Raw genomic sequence first — 18,954 nt, 5'->3', positions numbered from 1 at the left:
CTCAAGGGCACTGTGCCTCCTGACACAAGAGACAATGGAACAAGGTGCTGACATATAGGGCCAGCCCAGATCAGTCAGGCAGAAGTCAGAATGATGGAGACAGATGTACAGACATTGGGCAGCCAGCCTGCAAGGCCTGAGAAAAAATCTGCTTTAGGCAAGGATGAAGGGGTGTAAGGAAGTGCACAGAACAACAGTCAGGAGCACATTCCAGGTGTGTTTTCTGAGCACGTGTGTGTGGGGGGGGGGAGTTAGAAATGCGGAGCTGCAAAGGGGGGATGAATCATGGGGCTTAAAGGGAGGAGTAAGGTCTAGAAGCACTGAGGAGAAGGGTATCTTAGAAATTATTTCATGCAACATATGTAACCTTACAATCCCTGATCAATAAATATCAGTGTTGAGGGTGCACTACCTCCCAAGGTAGCCCATTTCTCTACTGGATGGCTCTAGCTGTAAGAAAGTTCTTCCTGGAACTGGACCCAAATCTCATCCCCTGGAATCTCCTACCCATGGGGTCCCAGGTTTGGCCTTTTGAAGCCAGAGGATATGTTTAATCCCTCCTCTTCCATATCAGTTCTGCATGGGTTAGGAAACTATTACTGAGCCCCCTCTTCACATAACACTCCATAAAAAATAATTTCCAGAAAAACATGAATATTCCCAAATTCTTCACTCAAGTCCCATGTGGTGAAGTTTACAACACCTTAGTCAGTCTCCTCGGGCTAAATTCAGATTTGAAAGTATCCCAACAGAATCAACAAAACCCAATGCTACAGATGTGGGGTGAGCTCTACAGAGCACAAAGAGTCTAGTCTGTATTCCCAAGAGCTGAGCCCCATACCCAGGATAGTACTTTTCTTCTTAGCAACCATAAGGCATGGTTACTTTATGTGTTTTTTCCATTGATTCATTGTCAATAAACATGAGCTACCAGGCACTGGATTAGGTACAAGGGCTACAATGAAAAATCACATTATCATCTTTGTGCTCAAGGAGACAACCTATTCAGAGAGATTAAAAACAAACAGATCTGGCCGGCGTGACTCAGTGGTTAGATCTTTGGCCTGCCCAACAGAGGGTGGCAGGTTCAATTCCGGTCAAGGGCTCATACATGGGTTGCAAGTCGGATCCCTCCCATTCAGGGCTTGTGTGGGAGGTAATCGATCGATGTGTCTCTGTCACATCAATGTTTCTCCCCCCCCCCTTTTTTTTCCCCCTCCCCTCTTCCTTCCACGCTCTAAAATCAATGGAAAAAATATCCTCACTCCTCATGTGAGGATTTAAAAAAACACACATAAAAACAGATCAAGCTACGTGGAAAGAAACATACTGCTTTTGGGGTCTTGTAGGAGACTGACTAGGGATACCTCCCCCAGTGAGTCTTCCAAGAATGCAGGACTTCTGCCTACAACCATAGCAACTGGATTTACTCTCCCTTCTAACAGCTAAAATGCTGGACAGAACACATGAATCAACTACTTCAGATGATGGACAATAGCAGCACAGATCTGTACTCCCTGAGAGAAAGGAAACAAAAGAGTGAGTCCTATGACTGTCCAGCTTATTGCCTATAGGCAACTTCCACACAGCAGCACAGCAGGAGGAATCCCAATGGTCCCACCAAGTTGAGGAAACAGGAATTCAAGTTCACAGAGCTAGAGTTTATAGGGCACAATCCTGGAGAGGAGGGGACTGCACAGAGAGAGTGCTCTGGATAACTACAGAAGAGTCCCCATGAACCTCTGGCCGATCTGCACATGTATGAGGTAAAGCTCCACAAGACTGAGAAAAGAACCAATGGCAAGCAACAGGCCAAACAATTTGTGGAGCTCACACAGAGTGGGAAAGAATTCACACTCTCACCTGCAAGAGTGGAGGAACCTCGTAATATACAGAGCACTGGATAGTCCTCAGAAGGATGATGCCTCAGTAGTGAAGCTAAATTAGTCCAGACTAAAGGCTGGACCCACCCTAACAAAGCTTAAAAGCAACCTCTGGAAGTATTAAACTGATCCTAAGCAACTTAAATGCATGCCAGAATAAAGCTCAACACTATTTAAAGAAATAAAACAAAATCTAGCAGCATTAAATTCACAATGTCTGGCATCCAATCAAAAATTAGCAAGTATTTAAAGAAGCAGAAAAAAATGATCCATAACCGGGAAAATCAATCAATAAAACTAATCTAAAAATGACAGAGATGATGGACAAGAATGAAAAACAGCTATTATAAGTATGTTACATATGCACAAGAATGAAGAGGAAAACATAAACATGATGAGAGAAATGAAAGATATAAAAATTCAGATAGAATTTCTAGAGATGAAAAATATAAAATCTGAAATGAAAAATACACTGGATGGGATTAACAACAGATTAGACACTACGAAAGAAAAGATCATTGTACTTGCAGACAGAACAAAAACTATCCAAATGCTCTGGTGGGGTGGCTCAGTTGGTTGGGCATCATCCCATACATCAAAAGGTTGCAGGTTCGATCCCTGGTCGGGGCACATGCGAGAGGCAACCAACCTATGTTTCTCTCTTACATCAATCTCTCTCCCTCTTTCTCTCCCTTCTTATCTCTCTCAAAATCACTAGACACATCCTTGGATGAGACTTAAAAATTAAAAAAAAAAACACAAAAAACTATCCAAAATAAAGCTGAGAAAGAAATAAAACTGGAAAAAAAACAACAACAAAGCATCAGCAACCTATAGTACAATGGCAAACAGTCTAATATACTTGTAATTGGAGTTCTAGAAAAAGAGGAAAGAGAAAAGATAACAGAAAAATACTTGAAGAAATAATGGCTGAACAAATTTTCAAATTTGCTAAAATGATGCAGATAGGAGATGAAACAAGGCAAGGAAGACACACCAAGGACAATGAGAAACGAGAACCTTCATGGTGGGCAAAGGGAGGAGGGGACACAGGTAACCTGGTATTACAGAAACAAAAGGGACACAGTGGCTCTAAGTGGGAAGCAATGAGGATGGGCAGGGCAGGTGTCAGTTCATAGCAGACTCTGCATACCTGACTCAGTTACTTGGAACTTATCTTGTAGGCCACGGGGGACCACCTTGTCCTGGACAAGGGCAACTGATTTTTTTGAACTGCAGAGTCAGTTACTTCTAAGTAGGAGAGTCCAGAGAACAGAAGAAAGGTTTGAGGCCTGGCTGTGACATCTGAGCCCTCAGCCTGCTCCTGTTTGGAACAAACACCAGAGGCAACAAAAACATTCTACCCATCTGAAAAGTTTCTGCCTCCCTATGATTACTGGAATCAGATAACTCTTAAGCCAAAAAGGACATCAGGGATCACAGACTCCTGGCTTTACAGATGAAAAAAGTTAAGTCCCAGAGAAGTAACAACTGGTCCAGGACAAGTTAGGTGTCATGACTCCAAGTTCTGGTCCCCACTGCCCCTCCAGCACTATGGACTGCTCTAGATGACGTTAGTGACTCTGTGAATGTCAACAAAGGCTTGTCTGCATGTCCACTCTAGCTCCTCTGGAGCAATGGCAGATACCTGGTGTCATTTAGCTCCTGAACATCCATTGGGTACATGCACTGAGCAAAAGTGACTCTGGGCCTGACTCTGGGGAAGGGAGAAGAGATAAAGCTCCCTGAGGATCAGAAGCCAGAGCTATCCTGAGTTCGCTTAAGTCTGAGAGGGACAGAGAAACAAAAGAGACAGACAGAGAGCCTGGCCCACCAACCCAGCCAGTGGGAGTTACCAGAAGACCCCCAAAGAGGCAGGGATGAACTGGTGGGGGAGGGACATTCCTCTGGCCTCTAAGTCCTACTTCCTTAACAGATTGGCCCTGAGCCATGCACTGTCTCTGCTACCCCTCCTCCCAGGGGAAGAGGAAATTGTCTTGAACTCTCCTCTCCTCTCCCTCCCCAAGGCCTGCACTCCCTCAGCCCCAAATTCATTGTGGGCTCTGGGTTGGGCAGCACCTCTTTACAGGGGTTAAGAATAAGTAAATTCTTGGGCTATTCCTGGAGCCTTGATTTTTATCATCCTTCCATTCTGGTCAATTCTGAGAGGGCAGCAGCCCGGAATGCCAGAGAGATCTGAGCCTAGTCCACCAAACCCAAAATAACCCTACACATGCCTTTCTCCAGTCCTCATGGATTTGGCCATTTTGTGTGCATGTTTTCCTACAAAATGGACTGTTTTGTCCCCCTACACAGGGTGGGAACTCAGAGGCACCCCTGGGTGAGTTAAGAAAGATGAGAGCAGGCAGAGGTAGGAGTTGGGGGGAAAAGGAGGGGGACAGAATCAGGGTTGGGAACAGAAAATCTGGCTCCAGGCTCCTCTGCTCAACTGCCTGGAGATCCTGGGATAACCAGCCTCAGTTTCCTCAGTTGCGAAACTCCCAAGCAGTGCCCTCCTCTTCCCTACAATTTCTTCTCCACCTCCTTGGGAAAGGCAGTATAAGTCCCCCTCCCAGAGCTGCAAACTCTTTAATAAGGAGCTCCTGCCTTAAGAGGAGTCCTGCCTCTCCCAGAGACATTTCAAGTCCCTGCAATTATGGAGATGGATGGTTTTAAATCATTGAAGTGCTCTAAGTGTCCTGGAGAAATGGCTAGATTAGGGACACATTTATTTTTATATCACAAATGCACTATTCATTCATTCAAAAAACATTTGAGTGCCCACCAGATGCTAGGCAACTAGAAAACAGGCAAAGCATCAGTGGAGGGGAAAACCAAGACCTTTGCTCTTCAGAAAGAATAATAAGACAGAGATTGAGGTGAGCCATCAGAAATGCCCCTGCCTATTAGAGCTGCCCATGGGGGCTGCTCGTGTCCTGTGTATAGGTCAGATATATGGCAGCCAGCATGAAGGCTGCTTGTAATACTGGGGCGTGGGGAGGGTGAGGTGGCTACAGAGTCTCAGAAACACCAGGGCCATAGACCAGTTCCCTGCACCGCTGGTTTTAGGATGTGGCCACACCTACACTTCTGTTCGCGACATGAAGCAAGAATACATTAAAAATACTTGATTTAAAGCAACCACCACCGCAAAACAGGGAAACCTGAACTTGTAAAATGACCAAGAGTCATTTGGACAAGCAGTGAGGAAGGTGGAGAATGAAACTGAAGTAACATCATTTTCACACCAAACTAGTTGTGAAACAGGGCAGTCATCTTCAGCCAGGTCAAGGCAGCATCTCCTTTGAGTCCGACAGAGAGGGCTCTGGCGGCATCTACTAGCAATCTCATTCCTTCCTACTTGGCCTTCAGAGCCCACTCCTAGGGCTGTCGATGCTGCAGGACCAAGCCTTCGGTGGCAAATGGGAGAACCAGATAAAACAGAGAAGATAGATCATGGCCAGGAACAGAAAGGCTTGGGGACTCACCTATCCCACATCAGCTGAAGCTCTCTTATCACATCAAGCACCTGGCCCAAAAGATGCCTCAGACCCTTAAAGAATCAAAGTGCTAGGTAATTACTTGTTGATGAACTGATATTGTGACTCTTGAGCATGCTAAAGTGGGAATCCATCCTCATAGCAGTAGAGACACAGAAATGGTAGGTGAAGTCTGGAACCATATAGGGGTCTCTTGGGTCTCACTTATGGGGAATTTACCTACTATATATCTCAAACTGGCCAACTTGGAGCAGACTGAGGGCCTCCATCCAGTTTTTCCAATTCCTTGGCCAAAAGCGTTGCTGAGGTTTCTTGTCTTGCTCGTGATGCCAGATTTCTTAAAGGTTTGCAGAGTTGGCTATGCATGTTTCATCAACACTAAGCACTGGTGCATATTAAGCCGATAAGCTGATCAGATATCATTAACCCTGCAAAGGTAGCACAATGCTGGCCCCAAAGTCAGCCAGATGCATCAGGGTAGCTCCCAAGTGTGGTGCAGCCACTTGCTCCTTTCCATCCACGGTCCTCACCAAGTCATCTCGCTGACCTGAGCCAATTCTCCCACAGCACAATCGAAAGGAGGAGAATGGCCAAGAGACTAGGCCACGCAGTGTGTTCTGCACTGTTTCAGAAACAGCAGACCTCCCAGCCACAAAACATTTCTTTCCCAAGAGATGCACAGAGAAAGCAAGAAGAAAATAAAACACCAAGGGGTTTTCAAATGCGAAAGCCCACTCAGCCTTTGTTCTTATTTGATGAATGCACAAACCACCAGGCAGACAACAGGCAAGAGAATGTTGTTGTACTAGGAAAGTGTATTTCATCAAGTCTGGCCCGAGATCTACAGGGAGAGGTAAGTTTGATGAATGATTAGCCCTGGGAGAACTTCTCCACCAACAGCTCCACTGCAGCATCCTATCAACCAGGGCTGGGGATTCGTTAATGACCAGGAGCTGGCTCTTCCCTGTCTCCTGCCTCATCATCACTGCTGATTTCACAGGAGAGAAGAGCTACCAAGGCAGCTGATAAAACTATAAAATGAATACATTGTGGGAAGCCAAAATATTCAGTCCACTGCAAGTTTCTTGAGAAGGAAAAGTGGAGTCTGTGAGTCACACAGGCCTGGATCGTCTTATTTTACATCAGAAGTTACATGAGGATGGGGAGAAAGCCTAGAGCAGAGTAGGTGCAGTATCTGTTGGGTGAATGAATGAGGGAATTCCCAGCAGAGCCCAGAATCTGCAGTGACCAGCTCACTTTCTTAAAGACCTGTCACTCATTGACTCATATTCTTCAGAGAGGCCATGAAAATTAGCAGGGGTACGGAGTAGCCAAGCTCCTGGTAGTTCCCAGAGTATGGGATAGTTCCAGCTCCACTTCTACAGCTCCAGCAACCCTAGCAGGAGAAGCTGTCTACTACAACGCCCAAATCCTAGGTCACCCCCAAGCTCTGCCAGCACAAATCCTGTGCACCCACACAAACACACAGAATCCACCTCAAATACCAACCACTCCAACCCAACAGGACAGTAAGTGTCCTGCCATTGCCATTTTCCCTGGTTGATCCATTTGAGGCAAAGAGTGGTCTAGGAAGGGAAGGGGCCTGTGCTATCTTCCAAAGATTTGTGGAGTCTATTCTAATTTTCCTCCTTCTGGGCGCATGGAGGACTGTACATTCATGCCCTCGCACTCCTGAACACACATGCCTTTGGTAGGACTTTGCCAGTACTCCCATCAAGAGTGGAATCTTGCCCTAGCCAGTTTGGCTCAGTAGTTAGAGCATTGGCCTGTGGACTGAAGGGTTCCAGGTTTGATTCCAGCCAAGGGCATGTACCCTGGTTGCAGGCTCGATCCCCGGCCCCGGTTCGGACTCATGTGGGAGGCAACCAACCAATTGATGTGTCTCTCTCACATCGATGGTTCTCTCTCTCTCTCTTTCTCTCTCTCCCCCCCCTTCTACTCTCTCTGAAAAGCAATGGAAAAAATGTCCTCTGGTGAGGATTAAAAAAAAACAAAAACGAGTGAAATCTTTCCCCAACCCTGGAGTTCCAGCTGGTGCTGTGACTTGCTCTGACCAAGCAGCAGACGAATATTACATTATGAGACATCAGAGCCTATCTTGAAGACTTCATTTTCACCTAAAAGGCCAGTTTCCTTAAGAATGAGAAATCGCACAAAGAAAGAGAGGTCCAGCTGCAAGCAGTGCCAATCACCAGACATGAGGGTGGCTCTGTTGGACCATCCGGACCTTGCAGAGCCACCAGCTGACTGCCACCACATTCATAAACTCAGGTAGGGAGAACAGCTGAGCCCAATCCAAAGGGCTAACTCACATTATTGTAAGCAAATAAAACTGTTGTTGTGCTAATCTACTAAATTTTGGGGTAGTTTATTATGCAGCAATAGATAATTGATATAAAGCTCATCCAGCCAATCTATGCAGCTATTCAGAAGAATTAGGTCATTCTATATGCACTCATGTGGAAAAGTGTCTAAAGCTGCCAAACAGTAAGAACTATATAATTTATTTATGGAAATTGATAAGATAGTAGGTGGATAGCTGGATGTTAAACTACCTGGAAAAATATAAACAAAAGTATTAACAGTGATTATCTCTGAATGGCAGGCTTATAGGAGATTTTCCTTTTCTATATTTATATAATATTTGAATAGTATAATGAGTTTATATTATTTTTTGCAACAACAAAGGTACTTTTAAAAAATGCATCTTCAATCTGCTAACAAGCTAGTTTTTCCTAAAACATCCCTTTTTATCCTGTCATTCCCCTGTTCAGGGACCAACACTAGCTCCCCACTGCTGGCCTCCTAAAATCTGAATCTCCTATAGGTGGCACTCAAGGTGCCCCTCCCCTGGGCAATCTCCAGTCCAACTACCCAGGCCTCTCCCATCTCTACCCAGAACTCCAAGCTTGCCATCCCTGCTGCAACCACTCAGCAAGCCCCTACCTTTGCCTCTCTAAATCCACCTGTCCCTCAAACCCCAGCCCCAGCTCCCCTGGGTTCCTCCACAGTTCCTCAGAGAAAGTTCCACCCAGCCCTGTCCTTAATTGGATGGTGTCCTGAATTACCCTGCACTGCAGGTACTGACTACCCCTCAAAGGAGACTTTCACAGACACTGGCCAACTGACCATCACTATCTCCAGCTTCTCGTCTAACAGTGGGAGAGGGGCAGAATGCAGACAGGTAGTTCCAGCCCTCTGTGTTGCCCACAGCCTGGACAGTGGGTGATAACCCTGGACTGACACTTTCTCCCTACCCTGCCCATCTCCAGCAGCAACCAAGTAAGAGCCAGTTTGCAGGCTGCTAATTTAGAGTGACTCATGTCTTTAGGGATGCTCTCAGAGCTCCCCCTCCCCACAGTCCAGGTCCCACATGCTGCATTCAGATCCAAACTCTGGCTTCAAACCTAATTGCCTTCCTGGGGGACCCAACAGCTCTTCCTCACTCAGGTCTCTGCAATCTGCATGTCCAGTTTTTAAACAAAGCTGTTTAGAATCTCCCAGGAATAAGACAAGTGGAAAATTGCACTCCCAGACTTTCTACCTCACTTTCCCTAAAACAAAACACATCATTCTGCATGTTCACACACCCCTAAACACACACCCCTATTCAAACCCAGCCTGTCACCCTGCCCCTCTGAGCCCTTTTATAGGCTTTGGCCCAAGTTGGGGCTGAGGGCTTGCTGAGGCAGGGTGTGCTCCTTCTGTCCCTGGCAGCACCACCTCTAGGGCTTCTTGGAGAGTGTCAGGCCTCTAAGTCTCAATCTCCACACTGTGGCAGGTGGCCAAGTGAGAGGGCTTAGACAGGTACTGTGTTTGAGTTTTACACTCCCTCTAAGGAGGGGGCATTCATGTCTCAGATATGTAATAACCTACTCAAAGTGCTCAGGTGGGCCTCTCAGCTGAGTCCCGGAACAATGCAGGAAAACTCCCTCCCACACAAACCCATGGAGGCACACCTAGCCATGCACATACCAGGGCAAGTATACACGCTTTCTTTCTCTCTCTCTCTATTTCTCTCTCTCTTTCTCTCTCTCTCCCTCTCTCTCTCTCTCTCACACACACACACACACGCATGGCCACACTCTGCTCCAACCTTGCTCTAAGCATCCCAAGATCACTTTCCTCACCTGTCCACTATTCCCAGACGCCATTCCCACCCCCAGACCTTCTCCCACATGGTGAACCTGACATAGGTACTTCCCTCACTGGGAACAGGAGAGCGGTGTGAGCCCAGGTATAGACAAACAAGCCAGGGTTCCTGCCCGCCAGGGTTCTAGAAGGCTATCCTATGCAGAGTTGGACGTTGTTCAGGTTTTACAATAATATCGTATATTCAGTTTAATTTTTCTTTTTAACCTAAGAAAGGGACATTTTTCAAATTTACTCTAAGGTGCTATGAGAATTAGCAGCAGCCCTAAGCCGCTAAGGCCAAGGCCCAAAACTCACCAAAGATCCTGAACCATAGGCCATGAGGTCCCTGGTCAGTGGCCATGAGGCCACTGCAGCCTTCCTGCAATGACAGCCATGCCTCCTCAATTAATGGGAGATTTCCAGAGGATCCCATGAGGTGCCTGACTCTTCAGACCCTGGACTATTCTCCATCCCCATCCTTTTCTGTTCCCACCATAAGGTCAGATTTCTAACAAATGTTGACCACTGAGCATAAAAATGGTCACAAGACTCTCAAAAAGTAAGCAAGTATTCAAAGTACAATTAATTTCCAGCCACTGTAAGGGGAGAGGGGAGGAAGACAGGGGGAGGGAGGGATGTGGTAAGCTCAAACGCACAGAAAATAACAAACAATGGATAATCAAAAAGTAATCTGGCCTGGCCGGTGTGGCTCAGCAGTTGAGCATCGGCCTATGATCCAGGAGGTCTGGTTCAATTCTCAGTCAGGGCACATGCCCAGGTTGCGGGCTCAATCCCTTGCGGGGGGGCAAGCAGGAGGCAGCCAATCAATGGCACTCTCATCATTGATGTTTCTATCTCTCTCTCTCTCCCTCTCCCTTTCTCTCTCTGAAATCAATAAAATACTTAAAAAAAAAGCAATCTGCAGCCCTAGCTGGTTTGGCTCAGTGGTTAGAGCGTCGGCCCACAGACTGAAGGGTTCTGGGTTCGATTCCAGCCAATGGCACATACCTCAGTTGCAGACCCAGTCAGGGTGCATGCAAGAGGCAACTAATAGATGTGTCTCTTTCACAGGGATGTTTCTCTCTCTCCCCCCCTCTTCCACTCTCTGAAAAACAACAGAAAAAATATCCTCAAATGAGGATTAAAAAAAAAAAAGTAATCTGCATTTGACTCTTGAATGTAGACAGAAGCACACACACTGGGACACTGAAAGCCTGCGGAAGTGCTCCTTCTGGCTCCACCCACTTCTCAAGAGCCCCAGTTCAGTTCAGCTAAGTTTTTGGTTGTGTTTATGATCTGAAAGGAGGGAAAGGGTTTGGAAGCTGGACTTCACCCAGGCAGATACTCATGTTTCATTATGCTGTGGCTATAAGTGAAGTTGAAATTACTAACTTGTTGGGCTGGACTCCAGCAATGGAGCCTTCTAACTCCTAAATGCATCAGGCTGGGGCTGAAAGTAGCAGCAGAGCTGTGAGCACAGGATGGAAGTCAAGCAGCAAGACCCTGCCATTAATCAGGCAGGCTACCATCTCCGTAAACAGCCTTCACCCCCATCCAGCTTCTATCAGAAATCAGGGCCTTGGGTTTACTCATTAACTTTATTCTTTCCTCCTCCATCCACCTCTAGGCCAGGGCCAGAGAGTACACAGTAAGAGGAAGAGGTATCTGGGAAGCCCCAGGATTAGAAGCCAAAACTCAGACATATACCTTTGTCCCACCTCAGATACCACTTTTATCAGAGCTGGAAAGAACCATAGTAATCGATGACCCAGCCTCCCCTTCTAAGGTAGAAGACAACCAGAAGAAAGCAAGTAATTTGCCAAAGGTCACCTAGCCTGTTAGAGGCAGAGGCAGGAGCCAGGATCATCATTCCAGAGGTTCAGCAGCGTGACAGCTGAACCAAAGCCCTCTGAGACCAAAGCCATAGGAGAGGATACACTTCCTGTCTGGATAGTCCTCCACTCAGGTCTCCCTCACTGTGGCTTCAACACAGATGCACAGAAGGACCATCATCTGTCTAAGATGACTGGTGATGTCAGACCATGCAGCCCTCCTGGGAAGCTCCCCACCAAGTTCTGCCCCCCAGGACTAGGCCCCACAGAATCTCTGTCATGGGGCAGGATGTGCTGTGAGGAGCCAGCATATGCTGAGCAGCAAGGACTCTCATCATTTAGCCTCAGTCCTTCCCTCCCCACCACCTGATTTTCACCAGGCTGATTTCCCTCGGCCCAGGCCCATGTGCCTGGCTGCCCTGCACAGTCCACTCACAGGTGGTGCCCCAAATCCCAGAGCAGTGAGAATGAAAACCGACACCCACCCAGGCCCCAGGAAGGGGGGAGACTTAAAATGGGAGCTCCCATATTGCTGCTACAGCAGCTCAAGGCAGGCCCGCCCAGGACCTTACGGGAACAGCAGGCCAAGGTCTGCTGTAGGACGGGCAGCGTGGCAGCCAGGCTGTCTGGGTTTGAAGCCTGCAAGTCTCGGACTCACTCTCTGCCTTAGCTGCTATCTCTGTAAAATGGGGGGAAATGACAGCTCCCTCCCTGGACTCTTGTGAAAATTAAATAAGATTTAAATTAAGATTTAATACACTTTAAATAAATTAGTGTGGACATATGTAAAAAGTCTGAAACTGAGGATAGTGACAAATGTGAATATTGGCAACCTGAGTACAATGTGCAGATGATGGCAGGACAATAAGAGGTTTTGTGGCCACTCCTGGGACACCAAATAATTTCTGCTGGAACTCACAGAGAAGGGAATCTTTTGGCAGGATAAGCTACCAGCCAGCACCATCCTTCCCATGCCCACCGCCCCACCACCACCACACTGCTAGGTTCTTAGAAGGTAAAAGATTTACAAATCACCCAGCAGGGGGAAGCCACAGAATAAAACACTCAGGTATTAAAACATAAAAGACCAGGTTGCTGTCTGTAAGCAGCAACCCCAGGGAACTTGAATCAGCACCATCCACACAGGCTGCCGAAAGTAGTTTCTGCCCAGCTCTAGGTCCACAGGGACTAGATGAACAAGGCAAGACCCCAGGAGCCTGCAGGAGCAGAGAGGAGGACCTTGATGAGGGTCCTGATAGAGGGTGCCACCTGGAAGGCCAGGGGCATTCCTGTAGCAGCCAGTGCAGAGGATCAAGAGATAGGTAGCATTGGCCAGAATCCCACAGATGCTTTTCTGAATGGCTGGTGGAAAGTCCTCCACCCTAGCTCCCAAGCCTGCTGGGAGGAGACAGGAAGCAGGAAGTCACAGGCCTCTCCAGTTTCCCTAGGCTTCCTCCTTGCAATCAGGGTGGCTCTCCAAGAAAAAAATTAAGAATACTGCCAGCTACCAATCAGAAACAATGGAGAGGAGGATCTCTCTCCTGGCCCCCAAAGCCCAATTTAAGGAGTTTATCACTTCCAAGTCAAGTGCTAGGGCAGAGAGATATCTAAAAAATATCAGCATCCTATGTTATCCTCCCTCCCCAACCCACAATTAAAGGGCAAAAGAGACTTTGACTTCAAACAGTTTATAACACACAGACTTTTTAAGGCTCCACCACAATGGACCTAGGACGACACTGACCTGTTTCCTTTGAATTCCTACAAACACCTTGGCTGCTGACAGATAGAGAGATCCCAGGATATTCCTGCAGCAAAACAAAAAATTAGGTCATCACTTCTCTGTGAAGCCACTCTAGGGTGAATGCTGTCCAGCAGCTGCCACTCTTTGGGGCAGCAGTCTCCCATCAAGAATTCATTCATTCAACAGGTGAAGAAGGCCAGAAATGGCACACTGGTTCCAGCTGCTGTGCCCATTCCACTCAGCTGGTGGTGAGTGCCTAAAGCATAATGAGCAGAACCCAAGCCCTGGCTCAGCAGGAAAGACAGCCATGATCGATTAATGATGTCGGCTATGGGCAGTGATGTAAGTAGCAGTATCCATGTCACATATTTGTCATCTCTGAGGTGGACCCCTGGCATCCAAGGATTTAACATTTGTAATTTTGACCATTCACAAGTAACCCAAAGTTTCAAGATATGTAAAAGTGTGTAACTTTACTGAGACACGAGTTTGATTCACATACCCTGGGCAACAGATGTAAAGAACAGGCCACTTTGTTGCTTTCATCTCTACCACATCTAAAGTTACTCTTGTGGAGCAATAAAACTTTGGTGGAAAATGGCCATCAAATGAAAGATGAAATTATAGCAGAAGTTTAAAGGGTAGTTAACCTGGGGTGTAAAGATATACATAGGAAACACTTGGTTCTGTGGAAACATGACTCTGGAGAAAGCCAGGCCCATGTGAAAATACTGCTGTGGATGCAAATATGGGATTCTGGAAGGTGCAAGATTCTTTTATTTATTTATTTTTGGATGGCAAAATGGATCCACATTTTTTATTGATATATAATTGACATATAAATTATATTAGTCTCAGGTGTACAAATAATTATTTGATATTCTATATATTACAAAATGACTACCATATAAGTCTAGTCAACATCCATCAACATACATACATAGTTACAAAATTTTTTTTCTTGTGATGAAAACTTTTAAGATCTACTCACTTAGCAACTTTCAAATATACAGTATAGCATTATGTTTTTTAAAACATTTTTTTAATTGATTTCAAAGAAAGGAAGGGAGAGGGAGAGACAGAAACATCAATGATGAGAGAGAATCATTGATCAGCTGCCTCCTGCATTCCCCCTACTGGGGATCAAGCCCCCAACCCAGGCATATGCCCTGACCAGGAATCAAACTGTGATCTCCTGGTTCAAGGGTCAATGCTCAACCACTGAGCCACACCAGCCCGGCTATAGTACAGTATTATTATAATCACCATGCCATACATTACATCCCCATGACAAGACTCATTTCTTGGAAATGTCAGGAGTCCCCACTGTGCCTACCCTGTGCCTCTCAGCAATGAATACTGGGCCAAGGAGAACAGAGGCAATTAAAATCTAAGCTCTGAAGAGGCTTACAATCTAGTTAGAGAACCTATGATACCCACTAGAACAGCAAGTGGCACTGCATCTTCGCAATGATGCTCAGAATCCATGTCAATCCCCCTTCATCCTTTCCTCACCACCCCCAGCCAACCAATTCACAAAGGATCTCAATCCTTCTTCCAAAATGTCTCAGATTCAGTCCCTCACCATTCTTCACAGCTGCCTAGCCACTCTCCCCACCATGATTTATCCTCTTAACAGATCCCAGACTCACCCACCTGAGGCCTAGCCCTGCTTCTGCAACCCCTACTCAAAAGCCTGCAAAGTTCCCAGGGCCTCCCAAGGTAGACTACTGTCTCCCTAATACCAGCTCAGTACTTGCTCATGGTGGGCACTCACCTTCTCTTGAATGAATGAATGAATGAATGAATGAATGAATGAATGAAAGAAATTCTTTGGTTGGATATTTGAAGCCACCTACAATATGGCCATTATCTCCCTATCTAGCCTTTTCTTTCTCAGCTTCCCTGCAAACAACCCACTCACTGGCCCACTTATACTATTCAGACACCCCAACACCTTCTTAGTGCCTTTTCTCAAGCTGGTCCCTCCTCCCTTCTGTTGAAATGCAAACCACCTTTCAAAGTTTATGTCAGATACCACCTGCTACATAAAGCATTCCTCCAAAATCAGGTGATTTATCCCACTGTTTGAACCTACATAACATTCTATTCTCACAGCCCAATGACCTTATAATTTGAACTGTCATTTTTGAACCCTTTCCTTAACCCTTTACTGCATTATAAGCCTCATGAAGACAAGGACCTTTACCTTTTTCATTTTTGCATCATCAGAACTTAGCTCAGTCTCTTGTACTATGACACATATACTCGAAGTACTCGTCAAATTCACTAAAGAATCACCCCAGGCAGTATATAAAAGCCAGTAGAGATTAAGACAGAAAATGCCATAGGAGTTCCAAAGAAAAAAAGGTTCTTTTAGGATAGGTGGCCAGGGAAGGTTCAATGAAAGAGCTCAGACATTAGTAGGGTGTGGAAAGAGGGAAAGGGTAACTGGGGAAGAGCATTCCTGGAAGATGGGACAGTATGAACTAAAGAACAAAGAAGGAATGAGTGAAGCATGCTTGGGAGATCTGTCTGGCTAGAACTGAGGGTTCCTATGGGGACACCAGTGGGAGATAAGGCTAGATAGGCAGGCACTTGGATTAGATCCATTCCCTCAGTACTGTGAACAACAACCACAGCAAGCCTGGGCTTTAATGGCAGAAAAAAATAAGTCTTGTCATCTCTTGTTCCAAGCATATTTGTCTAGTCTCCTCAGCTAGAGTATAAATAACAGCCACCATCCACTGCACACCTGCTATGTAGGAGTCCCTAAGCTTGTTGCTTCACACACATTGTCTCATTGCTCCTCCAAAGGCCTGAGAGCCTGGTGTTATCCTTACTTTGCAAGCAGGAAGCTAAAGCTACAAGAGGTGAAGGCACTTGCCCAAGGCCACACTGACTCACTCATTCACTTAACAATACCAGCCAGTGCTGGAGTTAGAGGCTCAGGAATGAGGACCAGGACATGAGCCAGCTATCCCTGGCCCAGGGGCTTCCCACTTAAACTGAGCGGCTTCTCCTTATTAATTCCTCAAGGGCAGCATTTGTTAAGCACATAGTAGGAGCTGAATAAAGCACACTAAATAGAATGGAGATTGTCAAGGGCTGGGGAGAGGGAGAAAAGAGGAGTTACTGTTTAATGGGTATACACTTCCAGTTATGCAGATGAGAAAGTTCTGGAGATCTGTTGCACAACAATGAATATACTTAATGCAATTGAACTTAAAATTTAAAAATGCTCAGTTGAGCCCAGCTGGGCCGGGCTCAGCGGTTCAGTGTCAACCTAGGATACAGGCGATTGGCATTAATTCCCAGTCAGGGCACATACCCGGGTTGTGGAATTGATCCCCAGTAGGGGACATGCAGGAGGCAGCTGATCAATGACTTTCTCACAATTGATGTTTCTATCTCTCTCTCTCCCTCTCCTTGCCTCTCTCTGAAAGATATATTTAAAATATATCTTTTAAATATAAAGATATATTTTAAAAAGAAAAATAAATAAAAAATAAAAAATGGTTGAGATGGTAAATTTTGTTATGTGGTTTTTTTACCACAATTAAAATTTTTTAAAAATAAAGCACACTTATTGTCTGGTTGGCTACTAATATAATCTTATACTGCTAATTATCTGATGCCAGAAGAGACTGTAGAAACATTTTAACCCAATAACCCTCCAAAACAGAAAGTTGGAAAGGGAAGGTAATTTGCCCAGGGCTGCACACATAGGTGGTGTTGGGGCTAAGCTCCTCAGGCTCAATAGAGAAAAATGGCAGGTGAGGGCACAGCACAATAGGAAAAGCACAGGGCTTGAGGGGTCAGAGGCCACAAGTTCAAGTTCTGCTTCTTCCATTTAATAAGTTCTGTGACCTCAGAGAAGCAATTTATTTTCTCTGAGCTTCATTTTCCCAACCTATAAGAAGGCAATTAAAAATAACATATACTTTACAAGATTATATGTGAATCAAATAAAATTATATACAGCTAATGAGCAGAGAAAGCACTTGGCCATCTATAAATTATTTTATAAACACTAGTTACTGTTATTAATATTAAATATCAGTTTGTAGATTTAAAGAAGATTAATATCTGATTAATTCAAATAAAAGAATCCCACTTGATTGTGGCTCACTCTTGGCTATTCAGAGCCTTGCATACAGCGGGTCTTCAATGAAGGAGTGCAGAGCTGAATTACTCTTCAAGTTTTATCCACCCCTATCCTCTTTCTTTCCTCGCCCCCAACCCACAGCCCAGCTGCAACAGCCATGCCAGAACCAGGCAGAGGGTAGGAAGTTGGTGTAAATGTCTGTCTCACTGGCTGCATTCCTTAGCTAAATATAAGTGATTTGTACAATCCATTATTTGAAATTATCCATAATACCTCTCCTCCCCTCTATTACTTATGATGACAAGCTGACTGCACATCTTTATAGCAGAACTACATACAAAACATTCTCTATGACTATTTTTAGTAGGGAGAGGAAAGCTGGCTGGTATACAGGGATCAGGGCAGGAGTCCTCAGTTTTCTCCACTAGTCCAGGAAAGCTTCCTGGAGGAGGAAATACCTGAGTCAGAGAAGGGGACAGCTGCAGGTCAGAAGGGCACCCTTACATAATGAGTTTAGTTCTCTGAACCAAAGGGAGGTGAACAACTGCCTTCTTATTCCCGTTTTAGGGATGGGAGAGGAAAGGTCCACACAGCCCAGGGGATCCCACACTATCCCAATGCTTCAAATTTCCCCAAACATTACAGGCATCTAGAGAAGAGGTAGAGAAGAGACCAATATCTTGCAAAAAAAGGCGATCCAAGACTCCTGTTTCGAGATACACAAGCACAAATACTGCTCTCATAGCAAGCCAGTTTCTTCTTTAGACTTTTTTTTAACCACAAGAAAGTTTCTTAAAGTCCCAAACCTGGAGGCACAGATGGACTATATCTCGTACTTCGAGGTGTGCCAAAGCTCTGTCACTCTGAGTGCCGATCAGCCAGCGGTGGCCCAAGGAATGGTCAGGGTGCGGGGGGGCGGGGGCCTGAAGGCGGTATCCCACTCCTGGCCGAGCCCCCGGCCCTCCCTGGGGGCGCTGTATGGACCACCCCAAAGCCACTGGGATCTACTGGGACACACAGTCGGAAACCCATGACAGCTCCCAGGCTCTACCCTTCTGTCTTTCTGTGGCACCCCACAGACTTCCTCCCATCCCTCCGCCTGGGATCCCGCGGTTCACCCTCCCGCGGCTCCCCTCCCAAAAGGTCCTCCGAGCCTCTCCGTGCAGATTCCTCTTCGCCCCATTCCCGGGCCCCGCACACACCTTCCCCTTCCTGGGCCGCGTCCCGGCCCGCACAGGGCGCCTACCCCATCCCTCCCTCATTCCGCCCCACTGCCGCCCTCCCGACACCCCCTGCCCGCAGCGCCCCTGAGGCGCTCCCCTCCGGAAACCTGGAGAAGGGCTCGCCGAGCCCGCCCACAGCCTGCCCGAGCCCCGCAAGCTCGCCCGCTCCCGAGCCCGAGGCCGCCCGCCCCGGGCCGCACTCACCGAGCTCCCAGGAATGCGGGATCCCGGCTCCCTCGCGCTCCCTCGCCGCTGCCACCGCAGCCGCCGCCAGCGGAAACGGGGGGCGGGGCCGGGGCTCGCGGCGGGGGGCGGGGCCTGCCCGGGAATGGCGAGGCTGCGGGGCGGGGCCGGCCGCCCGAGCGGGGGCGGGGCGAGGCGTAGGGGCCCGGGCCGGAGCGCGGGGGGCGGGGTGACGGGGCGGCGGGGCGGGGCGGGAGCCGCCGCCGGGGCCAGGCCGAGCCGGGGGTGGGGGAGGGGCAAGGGGCTTCCGACGCCCCGCGTCCGGA

At 47.0% G+C, this 18,954-nt stretch overlaps 1 protein-coding gene across 1 annotated transcript in view; it reads right to left on the bottom strand.

The window, feature by feature from the left end:
- TSPAN9 (tetraspanin 9) overlaps nt 1-18,724 on the bottom strand; it is a 191,867-nt gene extending 173,143 nt beyond the window's left edge. The window contains exons 1-2 of the mRNA XM_087814481.1: nt 18,650-18,724; nt 13,115-13,178 (exon numbers count right to left, since the gene is read on the bottom strand). The gene's annotated coding sequence lies outside the window, so the exon portion shown is untranslated. The remainder of the gene's footprint in view (nt 1-13,114; nt 13,179-18,649) is intronic.
- Between the last annotated feature and the right edge of the window lie 230 nt (nt 18,725-18,954).

This window comes from Miniopterus natalensis, chromosome 2, assembly GCF_054644295.1.
Source record: "Miniopterus natalensis isolate mMinNat1 chromosome 2, mMinNat1.hap1, whole genome shotgun sequence".
Lineage (NCBI taxonomy): Eukaryota > Metazoa > Chordata > Mammalia > Chiroptera > Miniopteridae > Miniopterus > Miniopterus natalensis.
This window is presented reverse-complemented; position numbering and strand designations above follow the sequence as displayed.